Source organism: Dreissena polymorpha, chromosome 12, assembly GCF_020536995.1.
Source record: "Dreissena polymorpha isolate Duluth1 chromosome 12, UMN_Dpol_1.0, whole genome shotgun sequence".
Classification (NCBI taxonomy): domain Eukaryota; kingdom Metazoa; phylum Mollusca; class Bivalvia; order Myida; family Dreissenidae; genus Dreissena; species Dreissena polymorpha.
Window position 1 is genome coordinate 9,280,714 of NC_068366.1, and position 14,241 is coordinate 9,294,954.

At 35.2% G+C, this 14,241-nt stretch overlaps 1 long non-coding RNA gene and 1 other non-coding gene across 2 annotated transcripts; one reads left to right on the forward strand and one right to left on the reverse strand.

Annotated features, from left to right (window-relative positions):
* Window positions 1–3,182: 3,182 nt before the first annotated feature.
* Trnak-cuu (transfer RNA lysine (anticodon CUU)) lies at window positions 3,183–3,255 on the reverse strand. The gene has a single exon. It is a non-coding gene; the product is annotated as a tRNA-Lys (tRNA).
* A 4,707-nt stretch (window positions 3,256–7,962) lies between these two features.
* On the forward strand, window positions 7,963–14,194 carry LOC127854065 (uncharacterized). The gene is made up of 5 exons (XR_008036901.1): window positions 7,963–8,166; window positions 8,576–8,662; window positions 9,156–9,259; window positions 9,634–9,702; window positions 11,946–14,194. It is a non-coding gene; the product is annotated as an uncharacterized LOC127854065 (long non-coding RNA).
* The last annotated feature ends 47 nt before the right edge of the window (window positions 14,195–14,241 follow it).

Consider the following 14,241-nt stretch of genomic DNA (forward strand, 5'->3'; position numbering starts at 1 on the left):
TGTTTCTGTTGCAACATTAATGACATAGCAGATCGTCTATCTTAATTAAACAAGAAGAAAAATAATAACAACAAATATTTTTAAACAAAACCGGTGTATATGTGCAAACAAGCCATTTAATCAAATTTCGTTCTATGAGGATTATATTTAAAACCGGCGAGTGTATAAAGTTTATGATAATTAGCTCTTGACTTCAAACATTGTTTATTCAAAATGTACTGCTTTATCAAATACAAAAAGGAAATAATTATAAAAGCGAGTTTACATCAATACCGTTAAAATATTATTAATTAACTATCTATTAGATAGGCTTTGCGAAAACGGGGCTTAATGCATGTGTTTGTGAAGTCCGCACGGCTAATCAGGGACGACACTTTGCGCCTAAACTGGATTATCGTTGAGACTTCCTCAAAACGACAAATTCCATTTACGCGGAAAGTGTCGTCTTTGATTAGCATATGCAGACTGCACAGGCTAATATAGGACGACACTTTATGCACATGCATAAAGCCTGATTTTCCCAGGGTAAGGCTCATAAACATAAGTGAGGATATGTATATGAGTCGCGTTCTGAGAAAACTGGGCATAATGCACGTGCGTAAAGTGGCGTCCCAGATTAGCCTGTGCACTCCGAACAGGCTAATCATGGACGACACTTTCCGCTTTTATGACATTTTTCGTTTAAATGAAGTCTCTGCTTAGCAAAAATCCAATTTAGGCGGAAAGTGTCGCCCCTGATTAGCCTGTGCGAACTGCACAGGCTAATCTGGGACGACACTTTACGCACATGCATTATGACCTGTTTTCTCAGAACGCGACTCATATGATAAGATGCTACAGATCGATACTTCATATTTCAAAGACTTCGCATCTCACTTAAAATATACGCGACGAAATATGTGTATGTTATTTCTGTGAGACATTTCTTTTGTGTACTTTAGCTGTAAGACATTTCAACTGTAGGTTAGCACGCTGTCATATATCCATCATAGTATACTGACGCTATATTGAAGCGTTGTTTTTGCGCGTGTACGTGTAATGGTAGTGACACCAACATCACTTTATCACATTATTATATATGTTGTGTTAACCTTTATAAATAAATTGTTGATGACAATATTGTTAATTCTCTTATCCATTGACAGTGTAATTTACAAAATACAAACAATAGTATTACAATTTGACATTTAGAAATTGTGTATTCATTGTTAAGTGTCTGCATTGGAACTGAGCGAAAATAAGCGTCCGTTTTATGAGGTACAGTGCAGGATTATAATCTGAACACAAACACATGCTACACGACGAATAATTAAATTAACAGACACACCGGTGCATCGACACATGGAAAAACACAAATAAACATTTTAAAACGCTGAATCACATAAACCAGTAAAAATATACATGTAATCTAGCCGACATTAGAATGGTAAAAACGGGCCGTCACCACCTGGGTGATTCTTTAGTGACATTTTTCTTGTAAAAACAATACAAGCCCAGAAAATGCCATGCATTGTTTAAGGGAAAAGATAAATAGGTTTTATAACAAAACATTTAATAACATATTGTAACTTTTCAGAGATCAGGTCCAGGAACGAAGGTGCTATCCCGTAGTTATGTTCATGGCATAACAAACAGAGCATTACTGAAATGGAATAAACAGCGAAGTTGCGAAAACGTAAATTGGGTACCGTTTGCTTGATAGCATGAATTAACAGCGATGCTTTAATACAGGATTCGCATGCAAGAAGCGATGCCTAAATTTAATACAGACCATTTTAGACCGCTATGCAACGGAAATGTTGCGTAACGTACCAGGGATCTACACAAACATAGGTCACCGACTATATTGCGCATGCGCAGATCTTATGAAACATCCACCTGGAATTGACCGATTGTTAGAGGCGCGCGGTGGAAAGGTCAACATTTTGCGTATATGTGTTAGACTCTCTGGGGATTCTTAATACAATGGATACGGAATTTGTGAAGAATGCAGATTTACGATCTAGATTAAAATAAGAGTTGACGGATTTAATGTATTGCATATAATAACAAATGGAATAAAACTGATTATGTTTATAATCTACATCATTAACACCAGTTTGCAGCAAAATTGTGTTAAGAAATAAAAGGAAGTGCAGATAGTGAAATTTAACTATTATAAATACTCAATAAGAATATGCTTGGTGTGAAATGTTTAACATGAGTGGTTTTGTGATTCGTTACTTATGGCGTTTGACATATCACTCTATAAAATGATAATTGGGGAGGTTATGTGAAGACTTATAATTACAAAGGTTCGCTGTGATTTATTAATGTGCCTGACTGATTTTACGACAGGGTCGACAAGCTTATCAGCAAAAGTCTGGTCTATAAAGGTCTACAAACGTGTAGCTATAACAGGAGGATGATGGTGAACAAAGCAAGGTGTTTATTCGATAACGTGGGACACATTGTCAGAACAAAGTGTTGGGATATAGGCGTAAAGGCCACACACTATTATTTAATTAATATAGACAATTAAGTGATTTAAATGTGTGGTAGTTAAATAATTATTTAACGATGTAGGCTATTTATAGTCGAGTTTTCATTTATTAAAGTGTGTGAAATGAATAGCCATATTACTTATTAGATTTATTCTTAAATCTGAAGTTTGGAATTTCTGGATAAGAGTCTTTAACTTAAAAAAAAATATTTTGACTATATTACAAGCCTTAGAACTTAATTGTGTCTCTGTGTGCGCATGTGTGTTTGAAATTTAAATATTTTTTAATAACAAAATAATACAATAAATTGATAGAAAACGTATTGTTGGTGGATATTATGTCTCTGTAGCTTTAAAGTAGCAATGTTAAGTATAGTAGGTATTATATTGTATTATGAAGCTAGATATGCGGTAATGAACGGATACTTCGTGAATGTGTTAAGAATGTTCGAAGAATGCAAAAACAATCCAAAACTCATGTTTTGAAAATTGTGAACTAGAAATTATAGAAACTTATTGTAATATAATAGTTCAGTATGATTATGAAATAAAAAGTGTAATTATCAACGAACATATTGTGTAATTATGTATAGTTTCGAGTTGTGGTTAATACCAATACATGTTAGTAACGCGGTAAAATCGCAAAAATTGCTATTACTAAAATGGATTTGACCTTTCGTGTAAAAATTAAAATATTAACCGCCCAACGTGGGGCTCGAACCCACGACCCCGAGATTAAGAGTCTCGTGCTCTACCGACTGAGCTAGCCGGGCAGATATTATGAATAATGCATATATAATATTCAAAGAAAAATATAGTAAACCCCTGATAGATGTGCTTAAAATGATATGATAAACTTTTGTACCCACCAAGTTTCTTTTATTTGATAAAAAGTTCGTTTAAGCTATATATATTTTATATTTCTCTGATATAAAACGGTCATATACATTTCTCTCAAATCGTCTGCTGATCCAGAGTGCAGTTTATCAATCTATAAATAGAGGATGACGTCACTATTTTATTGTCATCTGAAAGATCGTTTGTTGACACATTGGCATTTTATTTATAAAGCTAGGCTACACTCCACTAATTTCAGAAGTTGTTTGTGCAGATAAATACACTATTACTATTATACTATCACTGCATGGTGGCTGTAGCATAGTGAATATTAAGTTATTATTAGGATTATTAGGAATAAATAAAATACATTTAAAGAGCGATTTTCTTAATAAATTTGTATCGTGTCTTTATAGAAAATGTGAACGTATTTATAAAAACAATGACATAAGAGTATCTTCACATAAATATCACGAAGCAGCAAATTGCATGAAACAAGGACTCTCGCGTTTTTAAATAGTGTTACAGTATTTTTTTACCAATAATTATCAATATGGCTGATGCACATGCTTGATAACGTATAAAATATCCCCTTTTTGTCTCCCCTGATTCTTAGTTGTTCGCGTAGCGAACAGCTAATGTTGTTTCTTAATTTTTTAAGTCGGTTCGGCTTATCTACGGAAAGCCTACTACCTGCCACACATGCCGTATCCGCTAGAGAAAGAGTTGTATAATTTATGCAACAGGATTGAGTTCTCAAACTATATTCATTCACAAATGGAAACATATGAATATCGTGTTAAATGTAATAGTTTCAAACAGAGCTTATATAGAAAAGAATCAATAAACAATGATTGTATTATACGTATCGCGGAAGAGATTGTTTATGAATGATGAAGATTTTTTATGAATGATTAAAATAGTCCACTTTCTGCTGCGTCTTCATGACGTAGTATTTTTGTTCAGCTCATTCATAATCTGAGGCTATTAATAGCTGCCGATAAAGGGAGAGTCCAATTGCACGCCAATTGCACGGGTGATAACAACGCAATAGTATAAAGTTACGCTTGTTAATCTGAGGTTATTAATAGATACGGGAAAACAACGCAATAGTACAAGGTTACGCTTGTTTATATTCTATATTTATAAAACGTTGAACATGAGTTCAACAATAACTTCAGGGACACGATAGACAACTACAAAAATGCTTCATAATAGCTAAAACCGAATAGAACAAACAATTAAATATAACACGAATGATCTGTTTCGTCACCTCGTTCATGGTTCTACAGCGGGGATTTCTGGGAAACGTTCTTTTGTTCTCAACAGATAGCGGCGATCTTTTGTATTCTCGGGTGCTAACAACGCAATAGTAGAAGGTTAAGCTTGTTTATATTCAAGGTTCTCAATTTATTAAACGTTGGACATGAGTTCACCAATTACTACATGTATATTATAGACAACCTCAAAAATGCTTTTTAATCGCTAAAACCGAAAACGACTAAATAGAACAAGAAATATCATTGTTTTAAAAAATGTAGTCGGCGTAAACGTTGACTTTGAAATAAAGTTTGCAATTTACTTTTCTAAATACATGTACATAAATAAAATGAAAACAAATGTTTAACTATTGTGTGTTGTTTTTTTTCACTTGTAAGTTGCATATTCACTGCATGAAATGTGTGTTGTCAGTGTCAAACCACACATTAGTGTAAGTAGATAAAAATATACTACGGGAGTGCACATCATATGTGTCTTCTCATGCCTTATTATGAGTATATATTTCACTATCGAAATATATCTATGTTAATATTTGATTAAAACGCCGTTTTCCTTCGACACATGTATTGTAAATCACACTTTCATCGCCGCGTCATGCGAAAATGGGTCTTATGCGTTTCGGCCAGCGTTTCTTAAACCCAACATGTGCATTTGCGCAGTCAGGTCAGAGGAGATACTGTTCGCTATAAAATCACTGAATATTCTATGGTCTCATTATATATCTCCTGACCAGACTGAGAGATGCCAAGGCTGAGTGGGCTATATATATGATGGGCGCATATGGAATAAGACCCACTTTCGCATGACGAGGGTGAATTGTAAATGGCACATTTTAGCACAATGCTTTTCGATACAAAATTGAATTCAAAATAGCGAACTTGTAAATAAGGGCAGCCTATCCAGGCGTTCAGGAACGATATCCTGACGTGCTGACCGAGTACGGCAAACATTGTGGTTGGATAATTAAACGATTTTCCTCTTATCGTGACATTATACTATTTCGGTAATGATTGTTTTCTCATCTGGAAAGCAAAACTGAAATTCTGCGAGATGTTATTTAACGCGTAATCGTAACTGGGCCGCAATTCGTTTCGTGTGTACATACAGAGAGTAGTCCGGAATTCCTTACACTGAACAGTGCTACATCCTTTGCGCTGAGCACAGACACAGTGATGTAGCCAAAGTTCAGAGGTTTTATCTCGAATCAGCCGATGAAATATTCGAAAATATTCATGCGTGTCTGCTGGCGTTATGTTAAAGTCAATAAGATGAAAAGCTGGGTTATACAACTACGCCGAAAAGCTCATTAGTGCTTTATACCTATGTTTAGGTCAGAGTTGTTGACACCGCGTGAACTACAAGGGTAATAAGTAATGCATAAACAACAATGTACGGGTCAACAGGGCTGTCTTGATGACTACCCAATTCGTGAGTAAAAAGTATTGCTCGCAGATTTTTAGTTCACCTGATTGCTCAGGTTAGCTTTTGTGACTGGTCTTTGTCCGTCGTCTGTCCGTCCGTCCACATTTGTTCGTAAACGCTCTAGAGGCCACATTTATTGTCCGATCTTCATGAAACTTGGTCATAAGCTTTGTCCCAATGAAATCTCGGTCGAGTTCGAAACTGGGTCGTGCCGGGTCAAAACTAGGTCATAAGGTCAAAAAAGGAAAAATAACTTGTAAACACTGTAGAAGTCACATTTCATGCCCAATCTTCATGTAACTTGACAAAATGTTTGTCTTAATAATATGTTGGTTGAATTCAAAAGTGGTTTCGGTCCGTTGAAAAACATAGCTGCCAGTGGGCGGGGCAGTTTTCCATATTTGGCTATAGAGAAACCTTGTAAACACTCTAGAAGTCACAATTTTTGCCCAATCATCATGAAAGTTGGATTAAACATTGGTTTTATTGATATCTCGGACGAGTTTGAAAATGGTCCAGATCGGTAAAAAAATATGGCCGCCAGTGGGGCTCGATTGGTCATTGTCGGCTCGGGCACTACTTACATGTACCCCGGGTACTCTTAAGTATACTTACATGTACCCCGGGTACGGTAAATAAACTAAAATGTACCCGGGAATTTTAACGCTAAATCGGTCGTTGTCGGCTATTTTTTAAAATTAATTATGTTCACATTTATTCGGCGTAAGCTGTATTAAGCCAGCTTTTTACCTTACCTGACCTCTGTAAGTGTCCAATAAAATTCAAATAAAATTTCCCGCGGCTAGGTACGAATGAACACACTTCATTTATTCCATTGGCTGATTTGAGTATACCACCAGAACATTGGAAACATATCCGCGTCTTTGTAACACTGTTTTACTGTTTGAAACAATTTTATCTCTAATGAAAAGGCTTATTAGATAGAACAGTTTTACACTCAATTCTCGACATCAATACAGTTTGTGCGTACACCTATTATTTTCAGAGTATTACCAGTGCAGCGTTTATACTTAAAAGGCTATGTTCTCATATTTAGTACTTACTTCCATATTCCTGTCAACATGATAACATGTAAAAGTACAAAGAGCAGTGGAAGCGAGGCCTCACTTTAAGGCATTGCATTTCAACCCGCGAGGTTTCGGGTCAATTCGCGGACATTCAGAGTTTATATACAGGTCATCACCGGAGTTCGCGGCCAGTAAAATAATCGTTATATAATAAAGACGCTATCCGTGAACTAGGTGACCTGGAATTTTCTTTAGACCAGAAATATGTTAAATGAAGATATTCAGCAATATAATTATGGTATGTCAATAATAGATTCTTAATGTGTTTTCAACAATACAATGATAAATATTATTTTTGATAAATTTAACAATAATTATTCCACCATATTGCCTAATGTACTAAAGTGATATTATGAGCATGTAACAGTTTATAGGTGTCTATCGCAACCGTTGATTATTTTTGATGTTTCTACTACATATACACTTATATTAATTAATGCAGCATCAACATACTAAAACAATATACCAGAAAGAGAAAAATAATGCATTTGAATATCAACCGTACTTTCGTTTGACAACTGATCATGCGTTTACGAGTTGAACCTAAATTTAGTTTTAGTGCAGATTTGTTCATACGACACAAAGACACAATATTGTTTAACGGATCATTTCGGCTTACAGGACTGGGTGGGTCACGTAAGAATATCGAATATAAAATATATTTTTATAAACAACTGGTAGCAAGGTGAGTTGCAGATAATTGATCAGTAACCACATTATAACTAACTATTTTGACCTGTTAATTATTTTCAGCTAAATTCAACAGTGTAAAATGCCCATAATATCACTTTAAAGGGACTGTCCAATGGATTAGTTTACTGAATTTAGAAGGCTATTATTTTGAGATTAATTAATAACATTCGTTAATTTGAACCATATCCAACTCAACCTTTTGCTAAAAACTACAAAACTAAAGAGTAACAGCCAAATTGTATTACGACGTTTGCGTCTACCTTAGGAAATCCCTTTCTATTTGTATTTCGCGCTTCGTGTCACGTGATTCAGACACAAACAAACAAAATGGCGGAGGCTTCGAAATCTACAATGAGCGAACCAGTAAGAAAATATGGTTTTATTGATTTAATAAAATATAATTTATTAAGATTCCGATCTGATTTTATTTAATTCAACAAGATGAGTTTATCTGCCGTTGAATGGTAGCGAATTGTTGGTCTTTACCTTGCAATTCGATGCTAAATGTCGCTGGTTTGCAAATTAGACGATAGTACTTAGTAAACGACTCGAATGCATGAACATGAGAATCAATTTAACGTATTTTGATTTTATGATTTTCTCGTTTTGACTTTTGAATTGTGTGTAGTTTATTTTGCAATGTACGTTTTTCATTAACTTTTAAATTTTGCTAATAGAAGCCAGTGGATTCTTCCACAGTAAATTTGTACCCAGATCCTAAAGCACAAATAAGTCAGTGTATTTCAATTTGTGTTTATGTTTTTTTATTTAGGCCAAAACAGAGGGAGAGATGAGAAGAAGTAAACGTGTGAGACAGCCATCTAAGAGAATGTTGTTGTATTTTCAGGACACAGATTCAGTAAGTTAATTTTAATGCTGTTGTGTGTACACATTTTAATTATATGCCAGTTATTTGATAAATTCTCCCACCTGGTCAACCGGAGGGGTATAGTGAATTATGTATATCTATTTGTGACCAGCCGAACTAAGAAGAAATAATAATATCACCCTTGTCCGCTCTGTGTTGATTAATGCAGGATTGACTATAACTCATGATTTACAAGTTAGAACTATTATTGTAAAGGCCTGAGAGTTGAACAGCAACCTTGGCTTAGTATTGTAGGACTTTTTGCTTTTCTTCACAATATTTAGGTCTGAAATCTGTGGATGTAGGCTGTGGTTGCAAATAACATGTAGTAAATCAAGAAATGCACTACAACTCATGTGATTAGGTCATGACATTGACATCATGTTTTTGTCATTTTAGGGTTACTCTTTTTGCTCTTATTTATTAGATTTTCTGCATTACTTGGTTTTTATCAAATGCATGATGTTTTATTTGTTACACTCAGGATTCAAGTCTACAGAAGGGTAAAGGAAAACGTCCTGCCAGAAAGTTGATACATTAGCAACAACAACTAAGGGGACATTGGAACACCTTAGCACGTCTGACAATGTAAGATTGCTTTTATTTGATGATTAAGTGCAGTTAGTGTGTTATATTTTATACTTCTCATTCTAACATTTAACCTCATCTTTTAAGTGATTCACCTGGAACTGAGTGGGTGCTTAGATTAAATTTTTGTTTATTTCAACATAACACTTTTATAAATAATCACAGCAGAATATTTGCACTAATTATACTTCATATCTTTATAAGGTTTTCTTGGAAATACAAACTTGTAACAAACTTTCACTACCTGATGAAGTTGGAAGTCCAAACTTCTACATCTTTTTCTGATGAGGTGTTATTTATTTATATCTTATTACTTGGCTATTTATATTTGTTGCATTGCAATATGTAACTCCTGGATGTTTATTTATATTTAGGAACCTGTACTGGCTTTTGTTCCTTCAAGTTCTGATGAGTCTGAAGGAGAAACACTCAGTGAGAGAGAGGTAACTTAAATAATTTGAATTACAATTATTTATAAAATCATAATTTTACTGTTTCCTCTCTGTGTTTTAGAGAAACATATATACATAGTACTGAAAATGTTTCTTGTCGAATAATCAATAGAGTGGTATGGCTGTTTTAAATACTAAAAAGTCAGTTCATGCATAATCATAAGTGTCAGTGCTGTTTAAAATGCATCTTTCATTTTTTTCGCTCCTTCGTTTGTCCGTTCATTCATTTACAGTATTATATGAAAACACATTCTATGCAGTCCATATGATATGAAGCTATTGCTTTCATACTTGCAACACTTATTAACTATCATAAGGGGACCGTGCAGGCAAAGTTATGTAACTCTGACTGGCATTTGGACGGAATTATGGGCCCTTTATACTTAGAAAATTGAAAATTTGGTTAAAATTTATGTTTTGGTCCACTTTACCCCTAAAGTATCATAGATATTGCTTTCATACTTGGAACACTCAAAAACTATCATAAGGGTACAGTAAAAGGACAAGTTGCATAACTCTGGTTGTCATTGTTACGGAATTATGGCCCTTTTTTTACTTAGTAACTTTTAATATATGGTTAAATTTTGTGTTTCGATCCACTTTACCTCTTAAGTATCAAGGCTATTGCTTTCAAACTTCAAATACTTTCATGCTATCATGAGGTTACTGTACCTGGCAAGTTGAATTTTACCTTGACCTTTGAATGACCTTGACTCTCAAGGTCAAATTATTAAATTTTGCTAAAATTGCCATAACTTCTTTATTTATGATTAGATTTGATTGATACTTTGACGAAACTACTCTTACCTGACATACCACAATAGACTCCACCCAAACCGTCCCCCGCCCTCCCCCCCCTATTTTTTTTTTTTTTTAAGATCATCTCACAAATGACCACCACACCCTCACACTATACCCCCCCCCCCACCCCCCCCCCCCAATTTGTTTGTTTTTGTTTTTTTTTAAGATTATCTCACAAATTACCACCACACCCTCACGCTATACCCCCCCCCTCCCAATTTTTTTTTTTAAACGGTTATGTTTGAAATACCGTCCAACCATCGCACCCAAAAAATCCCCCCCCCCCCCCCCCCCCCATCGCCCTTCCCCCCCCCCCCCCCCCCGATTTTTTTTTTTTTTCGCTTTTTTGGAAGATTATGTAATAAATGTCCACAACCCCACACTATACACCCCTCTTCACTCCACCCCTCCCTCCTTTGTGATTGAAAATGAGAGTCCCTTCACCTTTAAAAAGAAAATAGATGAGCGGTCTGCACCCGCAAGGCGGTGCTCTTGTTTAAATTTTGATATCAAGTCAATACTTAATTGAGGGTAAATGTTGAAATAATCATAAGTTTATTTCATGTGGTCATATTTTTACCCTGAGGATTTTATAATTGAATTTCAGTGACAGTTATGCACTAGTTATTAATATCCAATCTCTCAAGATCAGTTTATGTTTAGGGTTAATTGATTACCTATGAGTTTCTTTAACTGAATATCTGAAGTTTTGCAGCGTCATATTGGTTTATAACAAGGACAAAAAATGGGTCAATAATGTTCCACCATGCAAACCTATTAAATATCCCATCTTAATAATTAATCCTGCTATAAAGGCAATTTTGTCATGTGGGAAAATCATTTACTGAATCATTATTGGCTTATTAAAATGAATTTCAGCTAATGCCAACAAAGATGCTAAGTTCTAAGACATTGTGTTGTTGTTTCTCATCTTGCTATTTTATTCAATACAATTTATGTTTTTACATGAGTAAATAAAGGAATTCTTTTTTTTTCTTAAAAATTGTTAAGTTTGCATACCATTTCAATTTTTGTACTCCATTGATCCATTGCATTGATACCATCAACACCTTTCCACCCCTTTATATGAGTCGCGTTCTGAGAAAACTGGGCATAATGCATGTGCGTAAAGTGTCGTCCCAGCTTAGCCTGTGCAATCTGTACAGGCTAAGCAGGGACGACACTTTCCGCCTAAATTGGTTTTTTGCTAAGAAGAGACATTTTAACGAAAAATGTCATAAAAGCGGAAGGTGTTGCCCCTGATGAGCCTGTGTGGACTGCACAGGCTACTCTGGGATGACACTACGCACATGCATTATGTCCAGTTTTCTCAGAACAAGGCTCATATATTCTAGTGTGCTGTCTCACTGACTGCTGATTGGAGTTACATTTGCAAGAAATTTATAGTAAAATCTGCAATAATTTCTTTGTAGGAGATGACTATCGGTGCTGGATAGGATGACCCTCTACAGTCAGCAGCAGTATCGACAAGATGTGTTTTCCTTTTATGCAGAGACACTAGAAGATGTCTATAAATTGTTCAGACATGCTGCATACAGACAATTTACCATTTTAATGCATGGGAAACTGACTGCTAGAGACAGAAGAACTGTCCCAGCATGTTGTGTTAAATTAATAAGGGAGAAGTTTCTTAGTCTTTCAGGCCAGTATACAGGCTTCATACCAGGTGAAGGCCTAGTGTTCTAACAATTTTGCATATTTATGCCCCCCTTCAAAGAAGAGGGGGTTTATTGTTTTGCACGTCGGTCCGTCCACCAGATGGTTTCCAGATGATAACTTAGGAACGTTAAGGCCTAGGATCATGAAACTTAATAGGTACATTGATCATGACTGGTGATCATGACTGGCAAATGACCCCTATTGATTTTCAGGTCACTAGGTCAATGGTCAGTGACTAGAAACAGTAAAACGGTTTCCGGATGATAACTCAAGAATGCTTACGCCTAGGATCTTGAAACTTCATAGGTAAATTGATCATAACTGGCAGATGACCTCTTTAGATTTTCAGGTCACTAGGTCAAGGTCACAGTGACTGGAAACAATAAAATGGTTTCCGGATGATATCTATAGAATGCTTACGCCTAGGATCATGCAACTTCATAGGTACATTGATAATGACTGGCAGATGACCCCTATTGATTTTCAGGTCACTAGGTCAAGCTCACAGTGACTCGAAATAGTAAAATGGTTTCCTGATGATAACTCAAGAATAATTAGGCCTAGGATCATGAAACTTCATGGGTACATTGATCATGACTGACAGATGACCCCTATTAATTTTCAGGTCACTATGTCAAAGGTCAAGGTCATAGTGACAAAAAACGTATTCACACAATGGCTGCAACTACAACTGACAGCCCATATGGGGGGCATGCATGTTTTACAAACAGCCTAGTTGCTATTCTTTTTCATTTATCAGACAAAGAACTTTCTTAGTTTTGATTATTTTTTGTTCTGGCTCCTTTTTTGAAACATTTATATTTATGCAAATCATTAGAATTATGCTTAATCATTTGAATTTTTCAGTTCTATGCATATTGTTTTGAAATACCAATTTGTGTGAAATGTGCTAGTTTATTATTAAAACTTGCACAGCAGTTTTTACATTTGTATGCTTACTTTGGTGTCATTTGAATGAAATGCCATGAGTACTCTGGATTGTAAGATGAAAGAAATAAAAGTAGCAATGACATATTTCTTAAAAATACTATGTAAATAAACTAATTGAATATCAAAATTCATTTCTTGTATACTTATTTTATTTTCTTGTTTGAACTTAATAGTTTGATTTTTACACTTTTTAGCTCACCTGAGCACAATGTGCTCATGGTGAGCTTTTGTGATCGCCTTTTGTCCGTCGTGCAGCCTCTACATTTGCCTTTTTAAAACTCTACAGGCCACATTTATTGTCCAATCTTCATGAAATTTGGTCAAAAGATTAGTCTCAATGATAATTTGGATGAGTTTGAAAATGGTAACGTTTGCTTGAAAAGACCTTTCATAAAAAACAGTCAATAGTGTATTACCTGTTTGTATTCTGATTTTTTATATCTTTTGCTTGTATTCAATTTTAAGTTTGCATTTGGATTTTTTTATTATGCCCCCCTTCGAAGAAGAGGGTGTATGTTATTTTGCTCCTGTCGGTCCGTCCTTCCACTGAATGGTTTCCGGATGATAACTCAAGAACGCTTACGCCTAGGATCATGAAACTTCATAGGTACATTGATCATGACTCGCAGATGACCCCTATTGATTTTCAGGTCACTTGGTCAAAGGTCAAGGTGACTAGAACCAGTAAAATGGTTTCCGGATGATAACTCAAGAGCTTACGCCTAGGATCATGAAACTTCATAGGTAAATTGATAATGACTGGCAGACGACCCCTATTGATATTCAGGTCACTAGGTCAAGGTCAGTGACAAAAAAACGTATTCACACAATGGCTGCCACTACAACTGACAGCCCATATGGGGGGCATGCAAGTTTTACAAACAGCCCTTGTTTATACTTATTTCGAGTCATTTTGTTTCACACTTGATATTTTGTTAGATTAGGTTTCTTAAATAACATTTCAAACTATGACATATGCTAATGCATGAATAAACATTTCGAAATCAATAAAAAAGCAACAAGTTGCTGTTGAAAATTTGAAAAATAGTATCTTATTATTGTTCAACCATGTTTTGTATCTTGTGTGCTTTCTTTATG